Raw genomic sequence first — 27,770 nt, forward strand, 5'->3', positions numbered from 1 at the left:
TTGTTTCTATGAGCACACCATGGCACAAGGACCACTCCAAGCCTGGAGATTTTAATCTGTCTGAAAACCAAAATCAATGCCAATAGAAGGACAACTTCCAAAAGCACACAAAGGACTTAATATTTCCTGGAGATAGTAATCTAATGCCTGAATCAAAGAGACACTCAACAAATGGGTGTCCTTCCTCCACCAGCTGGTACACAGAGAATGAGGGCTTTAGACTCCTAAATGTACCTCCTTCAGTAATGCCGTGGGCACCTACATCGTTATTAGACAGGCTAGAAAGAAAATTTTAAATTAGTGTTTCCTGGCTCTGTCCTACTTCCTGTTCAGTCCAGCAAATGCGTATCGCATGGACTACTTGGTGCTGGGACACAATGACGGTCCTTGAGTCCTCGGGAGACGTTCGGAGACAGTAACAGTCTTTGCACTTACAGGGGTCCCCAAACTTTTTACACAGGGAGCCAGTTCACTGTCCCTCAGACCGTTGGAGGGCCACCACATACAGTGCTCCTCTCACTGACCACCAATGAAAGAGGTGCCCCTTTTGGAAGTGCGGTGGGGGCCGGATAAATGGCCTCAGGGGGCTGCATGTGGCCCGCGGGGCCATAGTTTGGGGACGCCTGGTTCTACAGGTGGTGATAGGATGGCGCAGATGGATCTGATAGTGGCCTCCTCTCCTCCGGTCTCTTTTCCATAAGCACCATCAGGGCAGGCCCTCCCTGTCCACTTACTGCGGTATTTCCAGCAACCTGCACAAGGCCTGGCTCACAGCAGACATGCAATAAATACTTGTTGAATTCATTTCTTACAATGTGGAGAAGCCACAAAATTCTCTTCTTTCATGCTCTTTCTCAATCCTGAAACTGAGAACAGATTCTCCCATTCTACCAGAGACCTCAGTTGCTCACACAGGGGAAACACATCCAGAAAAAAAAGCTATGAAATCTCCATCTAGAAAGGACTTCCCGAGAATTGATGGGGCATGACTCTGAGGCACGTGGGGCAGTGGCAGGTGCGCTGCCCTCAGTGAGCACAGCGCGGCCCCAGCTCTGCAGATATTGGAAGCTGGGTTTTTGCGCTCTGCTGGGGTGAGATAGTCCTTGTGAACTGAATCACACTGACTAAGCATAACAGAACAATTTACAACCAAGTCATCATTTTTTTGAATTACAATAAGGAATAAAATAGCCAAGCAGACCAGAGCATATTTTTACATGGTCTGAAAAACAAAATTTAAGATCAGAAAAAGTAGCTGGTGAATGGATACAGGGCAAAGGAGCTGTATACAACAGGACTCTACTCTGCCCCACTCACGGCATGTGTGCCAGGGCGCCATGCTGTTTGTCTTGTATCCTAACACAGACATCCTGTGGAAGCCACAAAGGGAGGCCATTCCCATGGTGCAGTTGGGGTCCCCACCACAGAAATGTCACTGGGTTAATTAACTCCTGCCTTTTTCTGGGCTTTCTTTTTCTTGGTCTGGACTTCAAAAAATTCTAGGCACGTTGAGGACACCAGTGGAATCTCAAGTCGACCACTCTATTTTTCTGGACTCCCAATACTGTCCGTTTATTTTTGCTTTATTTTCGAGCCTTCAGTAAAAATAGGTTTAAAAGTACTAGAGTCAAGTGAATGATCAACTGCCAGAAAGCAATGCTTCATAGTGAGATACCACTTCACACACATTAGGATGGCTCTTACTTAAAATAAAATAATAATGATAAAAAAAAACAGAAAACAATAAGTGTTAGCAAGGATATAAGAAACTGGAGCATTTATGTGTAGCTGGTGGGAATGTAAAATGAGACAGCTGCTATGAAAGACAGTATAGTGGTTACTCAAAAATTTAAACAGAATACCGGTGATTCATCAATTGGGGCAGGGGTCTCCAAACTTTTTACACAGGGGGCCAGTTCACTGTCCCTCAGACCATTGGAGGGCTGCCAAATACAGTGGTCCTCTCACTGACCACCAATGAAAGAGGTGCCCCTCCCAGAAGTGCAGTGGGGGCTGGATAAATTGCCGCCCACGGGCCGTAGTTTGGGGACGCCTGAATTGGGGGGTATATACCCAGAGTATATACCCCCCAAAATTGGAAGGAGGCACTCCAACAGATATTTGTGCAACCATCTATCTCCAAAGCAGCATTATTCATAATAGCCAAAAGGTGGAAGCAATATAAAGGTGCTCTGGCAAGTGAATGGATGCATAATATGTAGTATGTACATGCAATATTCTTTAGCCTTAAAAAGAAAGAAAATTTGTACATGTGATACAACATGGATGAACCTTCAAACCATTAAGCTAAGTGAAATAAGCCAGACCCACAAGGACAAATACTACATACTTCCACTGCAATGATGTACCTGGACAATTTAAATTCATAGAAGCAGAAAGTAAAATGGTGATCATCAAAGGCTAGGCTGAGGGGATGTGGGGAATTACTATTCAATGGCACAGAGTTTCAGTGTGAGATGATGAAAAAGTTCTGGAGATGTCTGGTAGAGATGGTTGCACAACAAAGTGACTGTACTTAATGCCACTGAGTTATACACTTAAAAAAGGTAAATTTTGTGTTATGCATATTTTAAAAGTTCTAAAAATATTTTTTAAATAGTAAAAAAAAACATCAGTATTTTTTTACTTATGTACATGGAGGGAGGTTAACTGAGATCTCCTCCAAAGGACAACCCCAGAGGAGAAAAGATGGCGCTTGGACATCCAGACAGGCCTCCTGTGTGGCCCTCCCACCATGGCCAACCTTTGAGGATCCAGCTTTGTTCACTTCGAGAGTTCTTGTGATGACTCTTTCTGTGACAAAGGAACACTGTGCTGAGGCTGTGAGGAGTCACCCTTCTCCAAATCAGGGACAGCACTTGTGCTGTGCTGGCCACAGTCCCCTCTCCCTGACTAGTCCTGGAAATACAGTGATAGCTTCCCCTTCTGTCGTCCCTGTCACTGGTCCACGTCATTTCAGCAGAAGCCCATTGCAAGTCATCATTCCCAGGCTCCAGCGCCTTCTCATGAGTCACACTTAGTTGCTTCCTGTTTGCAGAAAGGAAGCACCTTCCTCTCATAAAACTGGCCCCAGTCCCTGGGGACAGTCCTCTGGAGCCCAGCTAGGTTCATGGAGCCAGAAAACAGGGTTGCGGTGCTCTCTCCCTCCCAGGAGCACTCCCACACCTTGCCGTTCCTCCTCTTCTCCCCCCACCCCCAGGCATGCATCTCCCAGACTCAAAGGGTCCTCACCAGACTTGCAACCCGGGAGCAGTGGGCAGCGGCACCTTGACGCAGGCTAACCCCATGAACCTGTCTTCAAGGTCCCCTTTTCTCTGACTTCCCAGTGAGCAAACGCAGCCTCTACTCTCCTGTTGCTTCTTTGATCCTAAGCCCTTCCTTGTTTCACTGTCCCCAGCTTTAATAACATATCCTAAATACCACAGGGAAAAAAATAATAAATAAAATAGGGTTGCTGACATTTTCATATATTTTATTTTTCCAAGTAAGAAAAAAAATTTTTTTAAACAACTATCACTAACGATTATTTTTTTGTAAGCAAAAAGCCATTTCAAGTCCCCTCAAAGTATTGTGAGACTGCCTCGCCATAAAGGTGGTCTTCCCTCTGCAAGAAAGGAGAGCTGGCAGTCAGCATCAGTGTTTTCACAGCAAGCAGGTGCCGACGCCATGGGGGTCTGCGTCCCACTGCCTCTGTCCACTGCGTCTACACAACAGCTCCCTGCAATAACTCGCACATTCACTCCCGAAAGCAAAGGACTAAAAGAGACGTAGTGAAATTCCCTTCCAGATCTATCATTCTGTAACTTAATAAAATACCAAGTTGCTTTCCATTTGTACACAAACTCCATGGCGTGTGTCAAAATTGTGTTTGTGTATATGTTTGCGTGTAGTGCAATATAAATATTGTGAACCCCAAATTCATATGTTGAAGTCCTGATTTCCATACCTCAGAATAAGACTGTCTTTGGAAACAGGATCTTCGAAGAGGAGATTAAGTTAAAATGAAGCTATTAATGTGGGTCCTAATCTACTCGGGCTGCTGTCCTTGGAGGAAGAGGCATGAGGACCTAGAGAGAGAAATCAGGGGCACTGTGCACAGCAGGACAACCATGAGAGAAGACAGCAAGAGGACGGCCATCCGGAAGCCAAGGAGAGACCATGGTACAGACCCTTACCTTGGTCCTCAGGGACACCAACTTGGATGACACCTGGTCTTGGACTGCCAGTTGACAGAGCAAGAAGAAAATAAAGTTCAATTGCTGAAATCACTCAGTCTTTGGTATTTTGTTATGGCAGCCCTGGGAAACTAACACTGCTGCTGGAATTAATTTTTAAAGTAACTATTCTTTTTGATGAGGTAATTATGTAAACTGTCCTAAAAAGTCCATTAAAAATGACTTACTTTATACCAATAACTCAACTAAACAATAGATAGGTTTTTGGAAAGCAAACCATTTTCAAAATACCATTACTCTATCCCAGTATATGCCATCTTCAACAAATACATCGAATGCATTCTCATCAGCATGTCCATCAAAGAGAAAGAGCATTAGTTTTGAACATGCTAAAATAAGTGTAAGTCAGTTTAGTGGAAGTTGAAAAGTAAAGGCCTGTAACTCCAAAGATTTCAGGTTTGTATTTTGAAGCATCCTCTCCCCACTTGAATTTTACCTTCTCAAATACACATACTCACACACACACACACACACACGTTAAGGAGCTACACAAAAACCTGATGACACAGACATTCAATAGGTGCAAAAGGCTCATTAAGAAAGGGATGGTGGGGTCCTGGCTGGAGAGCGTCGGCCTGGCGTGCGGGGGACCCAGGTTCGATTCCCGGCCAGGGCACATAGGAGAAGCGCCCATTTGCTTCTCCACCCCCCCCCTTCCTCTCTGTCTCTCTCTTCCCCTCCTGCAGCCAAGGCTCCATTGGAGCAAGGATGGCCCGGGCGCTGGGGATGGCTCCTTGGCCTCTGCCCCAGGCGCTAGAGTGGCTCTGGTCTCGACAGAGCGACGCCCCAGAGGGGCAGAGCATCACCCCCTGGTGGGCAGAGCGTCGCCCCTGGTGGGCGTGCCAGGTGGATCCCAGTCGGGCGCATGCGGGAGTCTGTCTGGCTGTCTCTCCCCATTTCCAGCTTCAGAAAAATACAAAAAAAAAAAAAAAAAGGGATGGCAGATGTGAGGGCGATCTGGCTGTGACATCTGTCACCCCATTGATCGCCAGGGTTGATTCTACTGATCTGGCTGGCTAGGTGGGTGTCCCCTTCCTCCCTCACTGCTCCATGTGCGTCCCTCCCAAAGCTGCGCGCTGGGTCGAAGAGGACAACCTTCCCCGATAGAGGAGAGGACCATTCTTCGGTCAAGGGTATATGAGTAGCTGCGCTCCCCTGCTAGAACCTCCAAACAAGTATCAAGAAAGGGACAGCAACAGAGACATGGCTAAATGGAACAGACTGATGGCTGTCAGAGGGGGGTAGTGGGGACTGGATGGTAGAAGGTGAAGAGATTTTAGAAAACATATACATGTATAACACGTAGACACAGACAACTGTGATGATAGCCAGAGGGAAAGAGGGTGGGGGTAGGTGGAGGTCGGCAGAGGGCGGGAAGGGGTGGGGAATGGGGATGAAAGAGGCTTTGCTTGGGACAATGGGCACACAATGCACTTACTGAGTTTCATACCGGAGCCTGTACCACAATGAATTCAATTATAAACCAAAAAAGAAAGGGAGGGCTCATTATGGCATAGACATTTGGGAAGGCCCTCAAAGAAGGTCCTCTGAGCCCTTGCTCACTCTGTTCCACCCGCTGGCCTGGACTGCCATCTCTGTCCTCTCCAGATCCCTGCCTACCTTTGAGGGAGGGGCTCACCACTTCCCCCCATGGAGTCCTGTCCAACTATCTCAGCCCGTGAGGACTCTCGACCTTCTCTGACATTCTATCACAGGGGTTATTTGAATCATTTTAATAGGGAGAGAGTCTAAATCAGGCTTCCTAAGGATCTGGCTTTGCTTCTCCAGATTCACACAGCAACTTTATTATAAAATCTCATGGCCAGGTGAATTAGCATTTTAATGGTACTGGGAAAACAACCACCCTTTCCATTTTAATTAGTGTAGTATTTTTGAAGCACTTGGCACAACAAGACTCAGGAGAGTGAGACCAGCAGCTTCTTGAATGCTTAGAGGATGATCTGGCACACAGCCTACCTTGTAGTTATTGCTCACGGCATCTGTCTCCAAGCAGCACACACTGTTCTTTACAGCCCGGAGTAGGATCATTCTTCTGACAACCAAGCAAAAAGGACAGAAATGGGGTATTTCCATCTCTGTTCCACAGAAAAGGAAATTTAAACCAAAGCAGTGGTTTATTTAAGAGCTGTAGACAACGCGGCAGGAGAGCTAAACTTTCTGACGATCAGCTTATCCTCTCAAGTCTGGGATTCTCAAACTAAGGATGTGCCTTTTCTAGTTTCTCCACCTGCCCCCTGCCCCCAGCTGCTACCTCATTACAGGCCCTGATCACAAGAAAACCAGAGCTTGTAGAGCAAAGGCGGTCTGGCTCCAGGCACCCTGGGGCTCCTCACTTGCGCTGAGGGGTCTGGCCACAAGGGCGCCAGAGAGGGCCTTGTAAAGTGCAGGGCAGAAACGAGGTCCCCCATCTGCTTGCCTGGGACAGAGGATGGCAATAAACCCAAGCCTCAGGCATATCCTGCATGTTCTCCTGGAGCATCCATTTGAAGAGAAGAGTTGGAGGATTGTTTTTTATATTAAATAAATACAGCTATGTTGCAGAGTACATTGAAAATGAATATTTAAGATAAACATGCACTTGCTTCTGGAAGCCTTGACCTCTGCTTCGAACTCCCAGAAATATGGGTGTGTAATTATCTCCTTTCTTACTGAGGTAAATTGTTGGAAGTTTAAAAGAAGCTCTGATAAGAATATGTATAGGGTTACATGATAGTTTCTAGATCTTCATCTTAAATTGTTTCTTTCCTCTTTTTTATATCTTATACAAGATAGAATTACATTTTTCAGGAAAATCTACACAAAGGTTTGTAGAAAGACAGGTTATGTTGACAACCACATATCCTCATCTTCTAATTTTTCTTTCTTCATCAACTGGGCAACTTCAGAGCGAACCCCCAGGAAGCTGCCCCCTTAGCATGCCCTGCCTTTGCCTTCAACTGTCATTCTTGCTCTTATCAAGGACAGGCAGGCAGAAAACAAATGCACCTTTGAGGAGAACTATTTGAAGCTTATAAATTATTTTCACTTGAAGGGTTATGAAATGTACTTGTGTTCTTCTCTAGTCAGGCAAAAAAATTGCATAGATCTTGGGAACACAAATACAAGCAACAATTAAACCCAGACTTTAAAATCCAGAATTTTACATTTTAGTCTCTCCTACAATAGATTCTCAGTTTCTGCTTTTTTTACTTCACGTGTTAGCAACACCATCATGGATTAAAGAATCACATTTGTAAGGAAGGAAAAGCAAAAATGCACACGTTCCCCTCTTTCCAACAGGGCTAAGCGTCTCTCACACTCCAGTCAAGGAAGAAAAAATCACTTTGTACCCTGAAATAAGCCAAAAATAACATGACCATTCTGTCTAAAAGTTGGTCTCCAAAATATATAATAAAACCTTGAACATGTCTCATAAGCCTGGACTCCCTAAGAAAAAAAAACCAAAAGTATTTTTCCAGTTGCTTGCTATGGGAACATCTGAAGATAAGTCGTGATTTTGGGGACCATGATAACTGCATGAGGAAGTTCTCAACCATGAACAGACTAACGTCTGCTTGAGAACCTTGGTAATTTTACGGAGTATTTTATTTCAAGTCCTTATTGTGTTTTTATCTGATGAGCCAGGCTTCTGAAGCCTGACTCCTTTGCACTCTAAAGGCTCTTATCTCTAAATCTTCCACTGTCTAAAATACATGTAACAGCAAGGAAGCGCACTGTACTCTTCCCTGTTTCACTGAAACACATATAATCCATACTCTCTGAGCTGACACAACTTGTGGAATCTGATCAATAACTTTATTTTTCTCTTCCACTGCCCCTTAAAATGCATTCTTGATCCATCCTCCCTGCCCTCAGACCAACACTAGAGCAGACCTCATGACTCTCTACTCAAGCTACTACTCCAAAGTTCCAAAAGAAGTAAAATGTACAGTGTGTAAATAAAAGCAACTCCAACTTCATTATAACACTAAATCTCCTACCCAGTGCCAGCAAGGTCCTGCTGCATGCTGGCCTCCTGTAGGGATTGGGGGACAGCTGGACTATTTTCTCTTTTTCCACCTTATACCCAACTACTGATCAGCTTATCACCCCTCCAGATTCAAAGCAAGAGGATAAGACTGTATTATCTGTCTTCACACTATTTATGGGTGCTTAGCGATATTCATTTTCCTACAACTGACTGGTCACTCCTACCTTAGCCTCTAGATTTCTGGGAACTCTTAGCTGCTGGGGTGCCCTTACTCTCTGGCTGAACTTAGAGTGGCCCCAGCTAACCTTCTCTCCCATATGGCCCCACCGGGTCCTCAATACATCCTCAGGCATTCTTCGTCCTGACAGACCCTGGAAAAGCAAGTGATCCTGCTGCCCAGGCTACCACATGAGCCCACAGAGTAGGAAACACATGTATAACTCAACCAGTGGTGCAACAATAGCCCCCACACTATGTTTGGAATAAAGGAAGTGACAAAAGATCCCTTTGAAGAAAAAGATCCCTTTGGACAAAGTCTTCTCTTTCAACCCTCATATTCTTGAAGTGACCAATGGTTTTCATGAGTTATAGAAAGTTCTCATATACCGACACTGAAATTTGTACTTGGTGATAGAGCACTTTCCTTTCAAATTTCACATAACTTGAATAATTGTCTCAATAAAAACTTCGATTTAGTACCCTATTTTTTTTTTATATAATTTTATTTTTTAATGGGGTGACATCAATAAATCAGGATACATATATTCAAAGATAACAAGTCCAGGTTATCTTGTCGTTCAATTATGTTGCATACCCACCACCCAAAGTCAGATTGTCCTCTGTCACCTTCTATCTTGTTTTCTTTGTGCCCCTCCCCACCCCCTATCCCTCTCCCATTCCCCCCTCCTCCCCCGTAACCACCACACTCTTATAAATGTCTCTTAGTTTCACTATTATGTCCCACCTACGTATGGAATAATACAGTTCCTGTTTTTTTCTGATTTACTTATTTCGCTTCGTATCATGTTATCAAGATCCCACCATTTTGCTGTAAATGTTCCGATGTCATCATTTCTTATGGCTGAGTAGTATTCCATAGTGTATATGTAGTACCCTATTTTTTATACGTACATATAAATGATTAGGATAGCTTGTTAATTTCCAATTATTGTTCAAGTTCACTTTTCTCATATATGTAATAAAGTTGAGGAATTTGAGCATTGAAAGGGGCATTCAGAGACATAAAATTCAACATAAAATCCTTACCCAGTTTGGAATCCTCTCCCCTGTCCTGACAGATCACTCAGCATTGGTTTGCTCAGCTTCTGAGAACAAACCTAATCCCTCTGCCTCGCTTGTCTGAGGACTGGCCCCATAACTGGACAAGGTTCCTTTTTACTAAGTTAAATGCTCCCTGTGCCTCATGTGGCCGGGCATTCAGATTCTCATCACCCAGGACACCTTCTTCTGAATAGTCTGAAGTTGGTCCCTATCCTCTATAAAGGGGCCACCCAGAATAGGACACTAGGTAAAGTGGGCCTGGGCTCCTTTAATCCAAATGCTGCTGGGCGGGGGTAGATGATAGTGGCTAAGGGCGCAGGTTCTAATGTTCTGATCTTTGCTCTACTACTTGCAGGTTATGTGATCTTGTGCAAATGACTCAGTCCCTCTGTGCTTTGGTCTTCTCATCTGATAAATGGTAATGGTGATCATTATACTCCCTACTGATGGGGTTGTTACAAGGATCGACATAAAACTGTGTAACACTAATAACTGTGACTGGCACATAATAAACTCCATATAAATGTTTATTAAAAGGCCTGTCCTTATCAGTGCAACTGCCATTTTCTATGGAGCAGCTACTTCATGTTATGTGTAGTTCATTCAGAACTTGGTAGCCTAGGGAAGCAGCCCAACTGTAGAGACAAAGGAACAGGTCTCAAATGAAAGAAGAGGAGAAATCTAAAAAAAATAAATAAATAAAGAAAGAACTAAGTGAAATGAAGGCAAGCAAACTACCAGATACAGAGTTCAAAACAATGGTTATAAGGATGCTCAAGGAACTTAGTGAGAACTTCAGCATGAAAAAAGATATAGAAACTATAAAAAAGAACCAGTCAGAAACAAAGGATACACTAATTGAAATGAAGAATAATTTACAAGGAATCAACAGTAGAGTAGATGAAACTGAGAATCAAATCAGCAATTTGGAATATAAGGAAGCAAAAAATACCTAATCAGAACAGAAAAAAAAAGAATTCAAAAAAGTTAAATAGTGTAAAGAGCCTCTGGAACAGCTGAAAGCTTACCAACATTCACATCACGGGGGTGCCAGAAGGAGAACAGGGAGAGCAAGAAATTGAAAACCTACTTGAAAAAACAATGACAGAAAACTTTCCTTAACAAGATGAAAGAAATAGACATACAAGTTCAGGAAGGGCAAGAGTCCCAAACAAGATGAACTCAGAGAAGCCCACACCAAATCATATCATAATGAAAAATGTAAAAGGTTAAAGGCAAAGAGAAAATCTTAAAAACAGCAAGAGAAAAGCAGTTTGTTACTAGAGCTCCCATAAGACTGTCAGCTCATTTCTCAACAGATACGTTGCAGGCCAAAAGGGACTGGCAAGAAATATTCCAAGTGATGAAAAGCAAGGACCTACAATCAGGATTACTCTTCCCAGAAAACCTACCATTTAGTATTGAAGGACATATAAAGAGCTTCCCAGAGAAGAAAAAGTTAAAGGAGTTCATTACCTCCAAACCAGTGTGAAATGAAACATTAAAGGGTCTTCATTAAGAAGGAGGAAAAAAAAAGATAAAAAATATAAACAATAAAATGGCAATAAATACATACCTAGCAACAATTGAATGTACAAATCAAAATAAACATACAAGCAGAACAGAAACAGACTCATAGATACAGAGAACATTTTGAGGGTTGCCAGATGGGAGGCGGATAGGGGGATGGGTGAGAACGGTGAAGGGATTAAGAAGTACAAATTGGTAGTTACAGAATAGTCATGGGATGTAAAGTATAGCATAGAGAATACAGTCAGTAATATTCTAATAACTATGTATGAGGTCAGATAGATATGAGATTTATTGGGATGATCACTTAGTAAGTTATATAATGTCTAATCACTGGGGTGTACACATTAAACTAATATAATATTGTATGTCAACTGTAATTGAAAAATAAAGAGTGATTTAAAAAAATTAAATAAGGCCCTGACCAGTTGGTTCAGTGGTAGAGCATGAGCCTGGCACGTGGATGTCGCAGGTTCGATTTCCAGGCAGGGCACACAGGAGAAGTGCCCATTTGCTTCTCCACCCCCCTCTCGTTTCTCTCTCTCTCTCTTCTCCTCCCGTCCTGCAGCCAAGGCTTGATTAGAGCGAGTTGGCCCGGGTGCTGAGGATGGCTCCATAGCCTCTGCCTCAGGCATGAGAATGGCTCCAATTGCAATAGAGCAAGGGCCCCAGATGGGCAGAGCATCACCCCTAGTGGGCTTGCCAGGTGGGTCCCAGTCGGGTTGCACACAGGAGTCTGTCTCCTCCTCTCACTAAAAAATAAAATAAATAGATAAAAATAAAATAAATGAACTTGGGGGGCCATTCAAAGCCCCAGGGTTTTCCTCTCACATGAAGCAATGCTCATGAGGGACACTCCTTCCTTTATTTTCAGTTGTTTTATTGCATCTGTTGAGGTGACACTGGTCAATGAAGCCATGCAGTTTCTCTTTTTTTTCTTTTTTCTTTTGTACTTTTCTGAAGCTGGAAACGGGGAGGCAGTCAGACAGATTCCCGCATGAACCCGACCGGGATCCACCCGGCACGCCCACCAGGGGGCGATGCTCTGCCCATCTGGGGCGTCACTCTGTTGCAACCAGAGCCACTCTAGCGCCTGGGGCAGAGGCCATGGAGCCATCCCCAGCGCCCGGGCCATCTTTGCTCCAATGGAGCCTCAGCTGCGGGAGGGGAAGAGAGAGACAGAGAGGAAGGAGAGGGGAAGGGGTGGAGAAGCAGATGGGCCCTTCTCCTGTGTGCCCTGGCCGGGAATCGAACCCGGAACTTCCGCACGCCAGGCCGACGCTCTACCACTGAGCCAACCGGCCAGGGCCGCCATGCGGTTTCCAGTGTACAACTCTACAACTTATCATTTGCATAGAGCATCGTGCGTTCACCACTCAAAATCAAGTCACTTACTGCCACCATTAATCCTACTTTGCCCCCTTCCAACTCCCCCACCCCCTTTCCCTCTGGCAATCATCATGATGTTGTCCATGTTTATGTGTTTCTTTAACTCTTAATCCCTTCACCTTTCTTACCCAGTCCCCCAACTCCAATGGACTCTTTGGACCTAAATTCAGAACTAGACCTTCAGCACTACTGTGAGCTCAACATTATAGTATTTGTATCTCTTGTCTAGATATAAAATTAGTCTCATCGATTACCCTCTTAGATTCGTAGTTGCTACAACTCTGATAAATGTCCCCTCCATGTCTTTCTCTTGATGCGTGATATCCAGGAGATGCAGGGAGAAGCATAGAGCCTTTAGTATGTCCACTCCTCCCCCATCTTATCCTTAAGGACAGTATAAGACTTTGTCAAATGCCTCCGCAAAGGCAGGACACACTTTAGATTGTCTATGATGGAGGGGGGGGTAAGTGACTGAATTATTGGTAGGTCCCTTCCTTTGGAAGCCTCTGTGAAATATCAATAACAACAGCCACTAGGTATGAGGACTAAAGGGGACTGTGTGTTAGATAGAAAATAGCTAAGTTGCTGTGACATGAGCATATTAAAAGGTCAAAAATAAAGAAATTAGAGATAAATTCTGATTGGCAAAATAAACTCCACATCTCAGAGCCTAGATAAATGGGGAGGAGAAGGGCTACGTTTTCCAGATTGGGCTGACGATACCATTTGCAACGTATAATAAAAGAAGGGGAGCCCCGCTGAGAGCAGAGTGGGGTTAGCCTGGAAAGGCAGAGGGGGGCAGCCAGGGATAGGTATGCATACCCACGCAGAGGTAGCAGGATAAACCGTGCAGAACAACACTCACAGGGAGGGGTCATGGCGCTGGGGCCTCACTTCCCTTTCTGCCCCTTCCCGTAAACCCCTACCCCTGGGGCCATTTGTTAAAAATAAATAATAAAGGAATTCACACACACACACTTCACAAAACCATTCTTAGCCTTGCACACAGACAATGCATTCTGATGCTTTCTCTTCCCTTCTAATGATTTCATATTTTAAAAAATGCTGGTGCAACTCTCTACACTGATGTCATTATCCTAATGGGCTATAACTCACATCTGAAAAATAATGGATATGGCGTGACCCAATCTACAGACCAGTAGGTTGCTGGAAAAGAGAAAGAAGTTAGTTTGGCATAAATTGTCTTTGTAAATTCTTTCGGAGGTGATCCTGGGCTATCTTTAAGAATTTACTCTGGAAGCTGCCAAGATTTAATGTTTCCCTCCTTTGAAAAGTCTGGCTCTGCTCTCATCTCTGAAGCCTGCTCAAAGGTTACTGTGAAGCTTTCGCACAGTAGGATGCTTGCTATTTGGGCCTTGAACAAACCAGCCCTCTTCAGGGTTTGGGCTGGCCTTGCCATTTTGAAAAGAAACGGACTGGGAGCTCCTCTTTCTCCTGTCACCTGTTACTATCCCCTCCTCTCCCATAAACACTGAATGATCTTGCTGATCAGAACAAAACTCTGTTGTGGGCATCACGGCTCACGGTGTCCTCTTGTTTTCTGGACTTATCCTTGTAGGCTCAGGTCAAAATGCGACCCATGTGGTGGACCTAAGGGACGTTAGCCTCACAGTCCTAGTTTCCGGACCCCATTATTAACTGGGGAACTCGGCTGGAAAACTTAGTTAAAATCTCAACCTGATATTCTTCACGTGTAAACTGGAAATACTACCATTTACCTTTGGAGGTTTGGTGAGACTATTTACGGGGCTCCCTTCTCTTCCCCGGAGCAGCACAGGCACTCTCCCTCAAGCTATCTTTGCTTTCAGAACACTGCAGTGTTATGTTGCCATCAGATTAACCCAGGCTACTGTCGGATTCCTCGTGTTTTCTTTGCTGCGGAACCCACAAAGCCTCAGAACAAGTTTCTAGTGAGGCGACTATCTTCCGTAATTAATTACGCAGAAAGGATGGAACAGAGAGAAAAAGGAATCCGATATTTCCGTTTAATCAATAAAATGACTTGTGGGCATGGTCCCTGTGCAAACAAAATGAATTCCCTGTCAAGCAGGGTTCATTCTGAGAACCCTGCAAACTGCAGGGGCGCGCACCCCCGCCAGCGGACAGAGCATTTCGGTTGAGCCCACGGGGACCCCACGCCCAAAAGGCCTCTCAGAGGAAGACAGACACACTGGTGACAGAGACGCAGAGCGCAGAAAGTTTTCTCACCATCGGGAGGTGTGACCCAGCTCTCCTAAGCAGAGAGGAGGAAACCCACCCAAGCCCCTGGCGGCGCCGCCGCTTCCAGACTTTTCTAAAGCCCTTCCGTGGGAAACTCACATCAGAGGACCATCTGGAAGGTTTTAAACTCGGGCCCCCCACTTCCCTTGGACACCCTCAAACCCCAGTTCTCCGCATCCCACTCCCATCCCAGCCCCCCAAACCCCAAACTAAAACCCACCCCAGACCGCCTTTGTCAGAGCCACCCTCCTACCACGCAGCAGGAGGCTCGTCCGGGAAGCCCCCTCCCTCCCAAGGTTACCGCTTGGCGCTCGGGCGGGCGCAGCTGCTCGGAGGTGGAGGTGCGTGAGCTGCCGGCACCGCCGCCGCCGCCTCCGGCTGCACAGGGCTGGGCGGATCGCTCCCAGCTATGGTGCACTGCACGGGGAGGGGGTCGGGAGGGGACGCGCGCTCCCGACCAGAGGCGGTGCGGGGTGCAAGGGCCGCCTCCCCACCCGGAGGATGCCAAGGCCAAGAAGAGGTGAGCTTGGCAGAAACCTTTCCTGCTACAGCAGCCCTCACTCACAGTCAGGGTAAGACCTGCCTGGAAGAACGGAACAGAAATCTGAGAATATTCTTTAAACACACGCACAACCACACACACACACACACACACACACACACACACACACACACACACACACGGACATTCAAATAATTTAACAACCAGTTCTCTGCCCTAATGACTATTTTAAGTATAAAAATAAAACAAAACGGTATATCGAAAGGTGGTTTATTATTTCATGCACTTAATACTTAAATAAGAATAATACAGGAGATACAGAGAACTAGATTGTTATAAGAGTTTTAAAATATTAATGAAAAAATATTAAATATCTGACAAAAAACAATAACACTGTCATTTAAGATATTTCCATATTGCTTCTTGGTTGGGGTCCTCACTTGCAATTTTTTTCACCTATGGACAGAATAAACATTACCACAGGCACTTAGAATACACTGTTGAGCAGATGAACATTACAAAAGAGTAAGGAATATATATTTGTGATTTCCACATTGGGCGGCTGCCCAGGCGCCCACCTTAGAAGCCAGATTACAAGTGTCATTTTACCAACCAGTTCCCGGAACTCAGCAAAAAATTAGATATCAGTTCTGCCAAACCTGTGCGAACTGGCTGAGTCCCAGCACTGCACACACCCTCCGCAGTGGGTCCCTCGGGCCAACTTTGTATATCAGAATTGACCTAGAGGGAGTAGGACAGCATGAGTAAGATTTATGAAAAATTCTTAGCAGTGAGTTCAAGTTCAGTAAGGGGAGGGTCCTCCATCATGTGGTCCTTAAATTACTACCTCAGTTTCAGTTCTCCTGCTTCCTGGTACATACAGGTGCCAACGACAGTCAAATGTCCCCCCCAAACAAGGCCCAAATAGGATAGGAGTGGGCCAGGAGTAGATTCAATTTAGCAGATGTGGCTCGCTCCTCACTTCCAGTAACTATTTATTAAGTCCATATTCCATGCAGGACACTGATCTACGTGCTAGGATACAGCCTGCTGGAGCCTATATTCTAGTGAAGAGACAGGAAATAAACATAACAAAGAATTAAATAAATAATATGTGAAACGGCTCTAGCTGTAGAGAAAAATCACTCAGGAAGGGGGTAGAGAATGTTGATGGTGCAGGTGCAGTTTGAAATCGGGTTGCCTCCCAGTAAAGAGGGCTTCTGAGTAAAGATCTGAAGATGAGCATGCAAGTCACACTGGTGTCTGGGGAGAGCGTGCTCCACACCCTGAGTTGTTCCTTATTCTATGGCTCGCTTCTTTTACTACTCACAGCCACCATATCAGCCAGTATTATTACCATTTCCATTTCACAGACGAGCAAGCTGTAGTATAGAGAGGTTAAACGGAAGGCCCAAGGTCTCATATTAGTAAATCGAGGAGCTTGCCTTCAAGCTCAGGAAGCCTGCCGCCCCAGAACCTGAGCTTAATTTGACCATTCTGCAGTGGGGGACACGCAGCATCTCAGTACCCACGTGGGCTGCCCAGGGTGTGATTAACTCAGCCTTCCGGAGCCAGAAAAGGATTCCTGGAAATGACATCAGATTCACTGATATTTTTTAAAAGCTTGTGTGATTATTACATGTAAAAATGAAATAGTTTGCAAACCGTCTGTATGGCTGTGTGCATACACTCAGCCTCATTCACAGGCAGTTTAATCCCAGATGACATAATTGGACCGTCTGTGATGAGACTCATTAGTCCTTTGCTAATTCTCCGCATTGATTCCAGTTGCACATTCCTGTTCAACTGTTCTGAATGTGATTCATCCCTCATGGAGTAGAGCCTGTACCACATGTGGGCAAAGCGTGGTGAGCTGGACAGAAAGCAGAGTGACAGAATTAATGAATGAATGAAAATAATAAAATCTTACCATTGTGACAACATGGAGGGACCTAGAGGGTATTATGCTAACTGAAATAAGTCAGAGAAAGACAAATAGCATATCATGTCATTTATAAATGTGAAATCTAAAATAAAAAAAATAAATAAATGAATAAAAAAACAAAAACAGATATGGATAATAAGTTGATGTTTGCCAAAGGGGAGGAGGATGGGTGATGGGAATTTTATTTTTAAAAAGGAGAAAGAGAGCAGAGCTACAGAACCGCTGTTCCTGGAAGGCCAGTCTCTGCCTTAACTGGCAGAATCAGACGCCCTCTTTCAGGCAGAGCGCCAGTGGCTCTGGAGGCAGAGAACCAGGCACACTGTGCTGTGTGGCAAAGGCCACTACTTGTCAGCTTCAGAGGCTGATCCTGCAACTCTCAGTGGGAGGAGCCTCATCAATAGGATGGCGGAGCTCCACTTCTCTGCTAGGTATCTCTGCCTTCCCATGGCTGCACCCATTGCCTTCCTCCTTCTCCTGGTGCCAGCAGCAACTTCCTACCTTTCCTTCAAGGTCCATCTCAAAGAACTCTTCTTCCAGGAAGCCTTCCTTACTGCTCCAGCTACAAGTAAACTTTTCCTCTAAAATCTGATACCTTTCTTTATGACACCTGTCATTTTAGAATTCAACTCTGTAATAGGTTCCTCCTTTTCCTCCAGCGGCCAGCTTTATATTTAGTTTCTCCACAGGCCTTAGCAGAGTGCCTTGCATCTAGTGGATATTTATAAGTATTTTTTGATTAATAAATTAATCTATAAGAACACAGCTTCATTGTCCCTCAATTTTTCCTTTTCATCCCAAAATTTCTTTCAAGCTCATAGATATTTAGATAGGACTGAGTTTTATGTAGCTAGAGTTGGATGTAAGTTGACAAGAGTTTACCTTGACATCGATTCTATTTGCCCCATTCTGAAGTTGGAAAACTGAGGTTTAAGAGCAATTCCCCCAAGGTCACAATACCAGCAGATAATAGAGCCAAGATTTCACCCAGGACTCTGACTCCAAAGTGCATGCTCTTCACCAGTCTCTCCTTCAGTCGCTCCTTACATGCATTTATCTGAGCTTTCAACAACTACTTATAGTTACTGATATCAGTTCTGCACCAGCCATTGTGAAAATAACAATGATTAAAGCACAGTTCTTGGAGAATTTGAGGAAAGTGGTCAAAAAGTACAAACCAGTTATAAGTTCTAGGGATGTAATGATGACTATAGCTAAAACTGCTGTATGATATGTTGGGAATTGGTTAAGAGAGTAAATCCTGACTTCTCTTCACAAGAAAAGACAATTTTTTCTTGTTTTGATTTTCCTTTTTATTTTCTCTATAGGAGATGCAGGATGCTAACTAAACTTACTCGAGTGATTGTTTTACAATATATGTAAGTCAAACCATTATGCTGTATAGTAATATATGTCCATTGTATTTCAATAAAACTTGGAAAAACTCACAATTCTTGCCTTCAAAGTTGCTTGCAAAATAGTAGAAGGGACAAAAAAGTTAGGAAATAATCAGACTTTAATGTTACATGTCTTATAAAAGAGATGCAGAGGCCCATAGGAGCACTAGGTGATGGGGAAGCAGGAAACAACACTAAAGAGTCACTCAGAAGATGGAATGTAAGGTTAATTTTGAAGGATATTGTTACAGTGATAATGGAAAAAGGCAAATGGTAGTCAGAGGAAAAATCATATGCAAAGACATGGAAGCATGAAAGAAAAAAATGCACTCAGAGAAGATTACTATAATTCAGGAGGGCCGCAGCATGGTGAGAGTGCTATTGAGAGAAGGCTGGAAAGGTAAACAGAGCCAAACCACAAAGGGTCCATAAATTAGTTTTATGGAGTCCATTACTCCCTGAAAATGCATATAAGAATAGATGTTATGAATGGAAAGTTTTCACAGGAGAGGTTTGATAAGTTTAGTCAAATTCTGAGCCAGGGCCAGGAAATCAGAAAGTGATTTTCCCTTGCCACAGCCACATCCTAACTGATGGACCAAAGGTAACCCCCCAACGGACTGCATCATCAGCCAGGATACACTGGACATCTGGGTGTGGGTGCAAGACATGGCCCTGCTCAATCACTTCTAAATGTGCAATGGTGCTGCCAGCCCAGGGCAAGGATGCTGGACCCAATCTTCACAGCCTCTGCACCAGGACTCCCTGAAAGGGCAGAAGGAGAGGATAGCTGGACAGCTGGCCGGCCAGGAGGCAAGGTGTTGGCACATGAGATCATGTCCCTAGGAAGCAACAGAAAGCAGAATCATGATGAGCCAAGCCTGTAAGCCCTCATGCGTGCTCCATTGCCCTACCAAATTTTGCTTACCTTTATGAGATGAATTACATCTCCCAAATTCCTGGCTTGAACTCCTAACCCTTAGTACAGGGGTCCCCAAACTACGGCCCGCAGGCCGCATGCGGCCCCCGAGGCCATTTATCCGGCCCCCGCTGCACTTCTGGAAGGGGCACCTCTTTCATTGGTGGTCAGTGAGAGGAGCATAGTTCCCATTGAAATACTGGTCAGTTTGTTGATTTAAATTTACTTGTTCTTTATTTTAAATATTGTATTTGTTCCCGTTTTGTTTTTTTACTTTAAAATAAGATATGTGCAGTGTACATAGGGATTTGTTCATAGTCTTTTTTATAGTCCGGCCCTCCAACGGTCTGAGGGACAGTGAACTGGTCCCCTGTGTAAAAAGTTTGGGGACCCCTGTCTTACATTTGGAAATAGACGTTCCAACTACATTTGGAAATGGACGTTTAAGGAGGTAATTAAGACTAGATGAGGTCATATGGGTGGGCCCTAATCCAATCTGACTGACATCCTCAGGAGAGGAGATTAGGACAGACGCTAGGAGCACTCATGGACAGAGGGGCAATCATGTGACGAGGAAGCAAGAGGACGGCTATCTGCAACCAAGAAGAGAGACCTGGAACTGACTCTTCCTTGTGGCCCTCAGAGGAAGCCATCTCTGCTAGACCTTAGTCTTGTACTTGTCGTCTCCTGAACTGTGAGAAAATAAATTTCTGTTCTTGAAGCCACCCAGTCTACGGTACTTTGTTATGGCAGCCATAGCAAACTACAGATTTACAAAACACAAATTCAAAATTCCAAAATAACGTTTTTAAGAATTTTAATATGGTGACCACAGAGCATTAAATCTCAAATGAAGACCCTCCTAAGCATGGAGTCCTATGCCACTGCCCTGGTCACAAGCCCATGAAGCCAGGTCTTGGGAATATGGGTGTGGCGATCTGAAAACACCCTGGGATTCTTCAGTGGAGCAATATGGCAGAAGCTATGGAGATGGGTAGGATTGTTCCATGGAAACGTGAAGGGAAAAGGCAAAGGAAGAGGGCTGATATCAGAAGCTTGGAACAGGAACTGCAAAGGAAGACAACTGGAGAAACAGAAGGTGAATGAGAGGAAGGTGGAACCTGATGAGGGATAGGCAATCGTGTATAAGGTCAAGGTCGTGATTAAGAACTGAAGCCCACTGGCTTTTGCCTGGAGGTCATGTGGTAGAAACTGAGGCCAGGTTGCTGCTGGTTAAGGAGAAAGGCAGTAATTACAGGCTACTCCTCTGGGAAGGCTGGTGAGGGGGAATGTAGTGGGATGGCTGAGGACTTTTGTGCAAGCCTATGAAAGCCCCGGGGACTGAGATCCAGTCCACACTCTATCATATCACCAAGGCCACAGAGCCTATCAGAAGGCTGATGAGAAGTCCTCTAACACAGGTACCAAATGTCCTAGCCTTGAATAGTAGAGCTGCAGTAGAGCTCTTGTTGTCTGTGTACTTATTATCTGAGTCACCTCACTGGCTCCCTGTGAGCAGCAACTCTCCTGTCTCCATCCAGCACAAGCAGGAGTACCAGGCACACAGCAGGCACAGTAACACACGCTGAATAGTGAATAAAGTGAATAGGTTGAGGAGATAAGGGAAAGGCTGTGGTGCTTATTTTTTTATCTTTTTTCATTTATTTGTTTCCAATGAGACAGACTGAAATATGTTTATATATAGGTTGAGAACAAGGACACATAAGGAAAAGAGAAGTTGAAGACAGAGTTGAAAGGAAATAATTGATTAAATAAATTATCAGAGAATAGAGTAAGGAAATAAATCAAGATAACTGCAGAAGGCAAAAAATATATTGGAATCATCCTTTGAGAAATTCAGTTATTGGTTTCTTCAATGGTGAGTACCTGGCTTTATCCTGGACCCTACCTGGGATGGGGAACTTCTGGGGAGGGGTGGATGGATACACAAGAAAGTGTAAGAGATATGCCCTTCCAGTTGTACAGGGTGATGCTATCTAGTTAAGAAATTTCACCTAGGAAAAGATAAACAACAATGAAACTCAGCAAGGTTGTTACCAAATGCATAATAAAGATTTGGAAACAGAATGAACTGGGGAAAAAGACCTAGAGGCCTTGGTGAATACCTTTTCTTGGCTTTATACTGTTGCTCTTTTCAAATTAGCACAATAATTCCTGAATATATGTAAAATGCTTTTCTTTGCCAACTGTTTCCTCTCATTCAGCGGAGGAGGCACACATACAAGGGGACGCCACAGGCGCTCACAAGCAACACGGGCCCCTTCTCATCGTGTCCATCCCGTCCAATGCTGAGTGTTTGCTTAAGAGTTTCCTTCCCTCTTGCTGTTAATCCTATTCTCCACTGGCAGCACTGCACAGACTTCCACCCACACTGGGCGGACAAAACATTGAATATGTTTTAGTTCATGTTTGGCATTCAGTCTGGAAGATGGAACTGCCAGCCACTCTGAAATGTCAACCAGAACACATATTACACGACGCAGCAGGGAGAAACTATAGCCTCATGGAGATAACTTGTAGCCTGAAGCTCTTATACCCGAATATTTCTTTTCCTCAAAATCAAATTGTGCTTTTGGGAGTGCATTTCCAGTGGCTTCTTATTTGTTTACTCTCACACTTCGGGAGAGCGTCAGTGTATCGGCTTGGGGTTCGTTGCCTCTGAGAGCAAATGGAAAAGAGAAACTGGCTTGTCCTGGCTCTTTGCTCTCTACTTCTCCTAAATCATATCAAAGCATGCAGGAATTACTCTAAAATGGAAAAATATACATTGACTCCAGCTCTGACATCAGAGGTTATAGCCAGTGGTGGGATTCAGCTAGTTTGTACCGGTTCAGCAGAACCGATACTTAATTTTTTTGTTGTGTTCTGTGAACTGGTTGTTAAAACGACACTTGTAATCAGGGTTCTTTCTCGGGTGGGTGGCTGGGCAGCCACCCAATGTGAAAATCACAAATTTACATTCCTTACTCTTTCTTAACGTTCATCTGTGCAACAGTGTATTCTAAGCGCCTGTAGTAATGTTCATACCTTCCATAGGTGAAAAAAAATTTGATAGAACAATGTTTGTAATATTTATTTATTCATTTCATAAAACTCATTATACCTTTGATGAAATACTACATTTTAATTTCCTCATGTTTGTTACTTCAGTAAACAAACATATAATGTAAAGAGAAAAAGTGCCAAACAGCCTGGGGGTGACAAGCTGTCACTGGAAATATTTTAAATAAAATTTTATTGTTTTTTGTCAGATATTATTTAACATTATTTATTAACATTTTAAAACTCCTTCTTATAACATATGCTAGTTTTGTGTACCTCTTTTATTGTTCTTATTTAATTATTAAATGCATGAAATAATAAATTACCTTTTGGTATATCTTTTTTTATACTTAAAACAGCCATTAGGGCAGTGCAGAGAACCGGTTGTTTGAATACCACCTCTGGTTATAGCCACATGGGGGCTGTGTATACATTCAGGCCTCTCTGAGTCTGCATGCTTCCTACCAGTGAGGAAGGACAAGGTCATGTCCTGCGGCCCTGCTTGGCTTCATCTTCCCATAGAGTCTAAGCTCCTTCCGCCTTCCTCTTCCTGGTCCCTCTGTCTAGGAAGAATTTTGCACTCACCATCTTTCCATAGGGATTTCATTCTCTGGTTTCAGTTTGTGACCATGACAGTGTGTCCCTGCCATCACAGAACACAAAGTGACTCAGATGTTGTCCCCCAAAATACAGCTTAAATGGAAACCCACCTTCCATCTCCTCCACTGGATTCCTACAGATCCCTCAGCACTGCTGGTCCTGGACCCCTCAGTACATCCCGTACCCCCTTGTTTCTCCCTTATCTCGCGGGAACTTCAGGCAGTCAGGCCCCTGGTGAACTTGCCTGTGGCTGTACCTCTCAGCCACAGCCCTGTCACCCTTGGCCCTTTTTTCCTTCAGTCTTCCTGGACAACTCACATCTGTAGACTTACACACACAAATACACACGCACATGCACGCACACACAATTTAAATCCATTGCAATTTTACAATAGTCTCAGAGTAGAAGCCACTTATCTTCAAAGCACATACTCCATGTCAAGTGCTTTGCAGACATTTAATTCTTAGAACAATTCTGTGAAATAGCCACTGTTACTATCATCCCCATTTTACAGATGAGGAAACTAATGTTGAACAAGAATAGGAATATGCTCCTATGTGCTGAAAGCATTCAGCATATTTCTGCGTCTCCTCAAATTCTCACTAATACTATTCTTAATATTTTTGACTCTACCAAAATGTGTCTTTGTTTTGTAGAAACTAAATGTGAAGAAGAGTGAGAAAGAAGAGGAGGAGGAAGAGATGTACCTGTATGTGCATGTGTGCACTGTGTATAAAAGCTCACAAAGAAATATTGAAACAAATTTTTATTATTTTAATTTTTATTACTTTATATTTTTATTATTTATTTATTTATTTATTTATTGTGACAGAGACAGACAGAGGGACAGACAGATAGGAAGGGAGAGAAATGGGAAGCATTATTCTTTGTTGTGGCATCTTAGTTGTTCATTGATTGCTTTCTCATATTTGTCTTGACTGGGGGACTACAGCAGAGTGAGTGACCCCTTGATCAAGCCAGTGACCTTGGGCTTCAAACCAGAAACCATGGGGTCATGTCTATGTTCCACACTCAAGCCAGTGACCTCACGCTCAAGCTGGGGAGCCTGTGCTCAAGCTTAGCTCGTGCTCAAGCCAGCGACCTCGGGGTTTCGAACCTGGATCCTCTGAGTTGCAGTTCAATGCTCTATCTACTGTGTCACGATCTGGTCAGGCTAAATATTTATTACTTTAAAAGTAGCATCAGCACTTTAGAGAAAACTGAAGAGAAGAAATGGAAATGATCTATAACTGCATTACCATAAAATTAGCAATGATAATGTTTTACACTTGCTTTTTGACTGTTGTAAAACATGGCTGTTTACAACTCTATTTGCATAGTGATCATATGGTACCTATAAATTTGTATTTTCTCAATCCTATTATAAGCACTTTTTATTTTACTCTATAATCTTTATAAGCATCAACTGTCGATAGTTGGAATAGTTTATTGAGTGGGTGCAACTATTTAAATAACTAAATAACTAGCTCATTATTGATAGTTAGATTACAGGTTTTTCTACCGTAAGTTTTACCACAGTGATATTTGTATTTGTCTTCTATAATGGCAGGTATAACACAATTCACAGCAGTTATTCTCTCTGTACGTTAATGTTCACTTTATATATATTTGTAGACATTTTTCAGATGTCTGCCAGTAGGTGGTGCAAGCAACATCCACTTTCACAAGAGCCTTCTTGGGTAACAGTAGTCATACAGTAGTAAAAGTTTTTGTTTAAAAATTCTAAATTTCTACTTATCTTACCAAAAAGAAATATAGTTATTAAGACCCCTAAGTTTATAAATGACGATTCAATGTAGCCCAGACACGAGAAATCTGAGGGCAGGGAGCCTGGCTGGTTGGCTCAGCAGTAGAGCATTGGCCCAGCATGTGGAAGTCCCAGGTTCAATTCCTGGTCAGAGCACACTGGAGAAGTGAACATCTGCTTCTCCATCCCTCCCCCTCTTCCTCCCCTTCTTTCTCTCTCTCTCTTCCTCTCCAGAGCCATCACTTGAATAATTCGAACAAGTTAGCCCTGGGCACTGAGAATGGCTCCATGACCTCACCTCAGGTGCTGAAATAGCTCTGTTGCCAAGCAACAGAGCAACTGCTCCAAATGGGCAGAGCATCGGCCCTGTAAGTAGCTTGCTGGGTGGATACCGGTCGGGGTGCATGTTGGAGTCTGTCTCTCTGCTTCCCCGCCTCCCCACATCTCATTTAATGAAAAAGAAAAATAATGAAAAAGAAAGAAAGAAAGAAATCTGAGGGCAGGGAAAGGTGATAACTGTCTTTAAATATTTCAAGTTGGAAGAGCACGGGGTGAATTGTTCTGTGACCTCAGGTGGAGGCGGGTTTCCTCTGAGAGAGGGGACTTCTGCCAGGTGGTCTGGGGAGAGCTCCCTGGGTGGCTATAATCTGAAACGGGCTGGACAAGCCCCTAGCAAGGACTGAGTCAGGGAATTCAAGCCACCCTGCAAGGCCAGACAACTGCTCTGTAAGACCTCTTCCAGCTCTCATATATGGAGACTCTAGAAGTTATACCAAATGAATTTTCCCTCTATAAAAAAAAAACCAAAAACGAGTCAATTACCATGACTTTGAATTGTTTAAAGCGAAAGAGCAAGCCTTTTTATTGTGCTGTGCATTTACTTAATAAATACGTATTGTGTATTTATCATGGTTCAGTCATTGTTTTGATGCTAGGGATGCAAAAGGGAGCAGAACAGACAAAAATTTGTGCCTTCAGGGAGCTTATAGATACCTGATAGTTTTCAAAATGTTGTAGTGTGCATTTTCCCACTTGACCTTGGAATGATGGCGTGAGGGGAGCAGGAGTGAGGGCCACTCCTCACTCCGCAGGAGGAAGCTGAGCCTTGGAGTGGCTCGGTGGCTCACTCGGGAGTTGTGGGGAAAGAATGAAACCCAGCCCTCTGGCTGCTGTCCCAGTGCTCCAGACCCTGTATGTCACTGACTGTGGCCCCTACATGTGTGGAGGAGCCTGTACTCCCCAGTCCCAACTTTAACTTCAGGAGTGGGTGACACATCCTGAGTTCCCCAAAAAGTATTACTCTTTTTTTGGTATTTTTCTGAAGTTAGAAGCGGGGAAGCAGTCAGACAGATTCCTGCATGTGCTCAACCGGGATTCACCCGGCATGCCCACCAGGGGGCGACGCTCTGCCTCATCTGGGGTGCCGCTCTGTTGCAACCAGAGCTATTCTAGTGCCTGAGGCAGAGGCCACAGAGCCATCCTCAGCTCCCGGGAAAACTTTGCTCCAATGGAGCCTTGGCTGCGGGAGGGGAAGAGAGAGACAGAGAGGAAGGAGAGGGGGAGGGGTGGAGAAGCATATGGGCCCTTCTCCTGTGTGCCCTGGCCGGGAATCGAACCCGGGACTGCTGCACGCCAGGCCGACACTCTACCACTGAGCCAACTGGCCAGGGCCAAAATTACTACATTTTTAATGTAGCAAAGAGATGAAACCTCAGAAGCCATGTTCCACAAGCCGAATATATTTCAGTTTCTAAGCTATGAGGTTCTCAAAGGCTAATGTTTTATTTGTTCATTTTTTAAAAACTTCATGCCTGACACAGAGCCTGTGCTTTATCAGCGTTTGTTAATGAAAAACCACAGCTCATACGAATCAAGTGCCATTCTTATATTAGGTTTTTAAAGTATTCTGTTCCTGTGAAATTGCATCACCTAGAAAATGGAAGGTTATAACATTTCATATGGCTGAAGAAACCAGCAGGCTAAGATAAGTGTCTAGGTATCGATTATTGAAATGCGCGGTGAGATGTGTACAGGACTGATGCCTTTGCGACCCAGGCGTCTGGCTTACTCTTCAGTTCAAAGCCCTGGTTATCCTGAGAGTTGCGTGATTATTTCTTGGTGCATCTCAGCATGTTATTTTAAATTAAATTCTGGCCTTCAGTTTTCCAGTACTTAACTAAGTTCTTCAATGTTATCACTGGATTGTATTTACCTGGCAGTAGAGTCCTCTTGTGACATCACAGGCATTCTCCCCACTTGGAGACAAGGAAAAGTAAACACATCTTGCTGTGGCAGGAGAGGGAATATGTAAACACACATATACATATAACGTAAATGTCATACATTTATAAATATATGCAACACATTTATATACTATAGGTAATATATGAGAGACTATTGAGAGTGGAAGGAAAAGCACATCAGGGGGAAATAACTTAAAATTCACATCTATCTGGGTAGATGGGCAAACCTACAAAAGGTTCATCTTGAGGCGGGCTCCAAACTCCTGGGTGTCTGTGCCCTGGCCGAACAATTACCCACCCTTGTCATTTGAGAAAAAGTACTTTGAAAATTGATCGATCAAACACAGTTGTTTGTTGGGATCTAAGCAACTGAGGAGAAGCAAAGTAACAGGTGGTAAGAACACGAGGTCAGAGTTACGGAGACCTAGGATCAAGTCTCCGGTCTGCAAGGAACTTGTTCTGTGCCTCAGTTTTCTCCTCCGCAAAGGATGAATAAACACTGCCTCCAGATTTTTGCAACCAGAATGAGATAGCTTATGTGAAGAGCCTTGGAAGGTGTCTGTTACAGAGTAAATACCACAGGGAAGCAGCGGGCGTGCTTGCTTACGCCTGATGTTAACGGTAATCACATGGCCACAGTCTCCGCC

At 44.0% G+C, this 27,770-nt stretch overlaps 1 protein-coding gene across 3 annotated transcripts in view; it reads right to left on the bottom strand.

Annotated features, from left to right (window-relative positions):
• Positions 1-15,134, bottom strand: part of MRAP2 (melanocortin 2 receptor accessory protein 2) — a 66,764-nt gene extending 51,630 nt beyond the window's left edge. For 2 of the 3 annotated variants that reach the window (XM_066361339.1, XM_066361340.1), the window contains exon 1: positions 14,990-15,134. The gene's annotated coding sequence lies outside the window, so the exon portion shown is untranslated. Of the gene's footprint in view, positions 1-14,941 lie in introns of all 3 variants that reach the window. The other variant, XM_066361341.1, reaches the window with a different exon arrangement.
• Positions 15,135-27,770: the final 12,636 nt, after the last annotated feature.

This window comes from Saccopteryx leptura, chromosome 1, assembly GCF_036850995.1.
Source record: "Saccopteryx leptura isolate mSacLep1 chromosome 1, mSacLep1_pri_phased_curated, whole genome shotgun sequence".
Classification (NCBI taxonomy): Eukaryota; Metazoa; Chordata; class Mammalia; order Chiroptera; family Emballonuridae; genus Saccopteryx; species Saccopteryx leptura.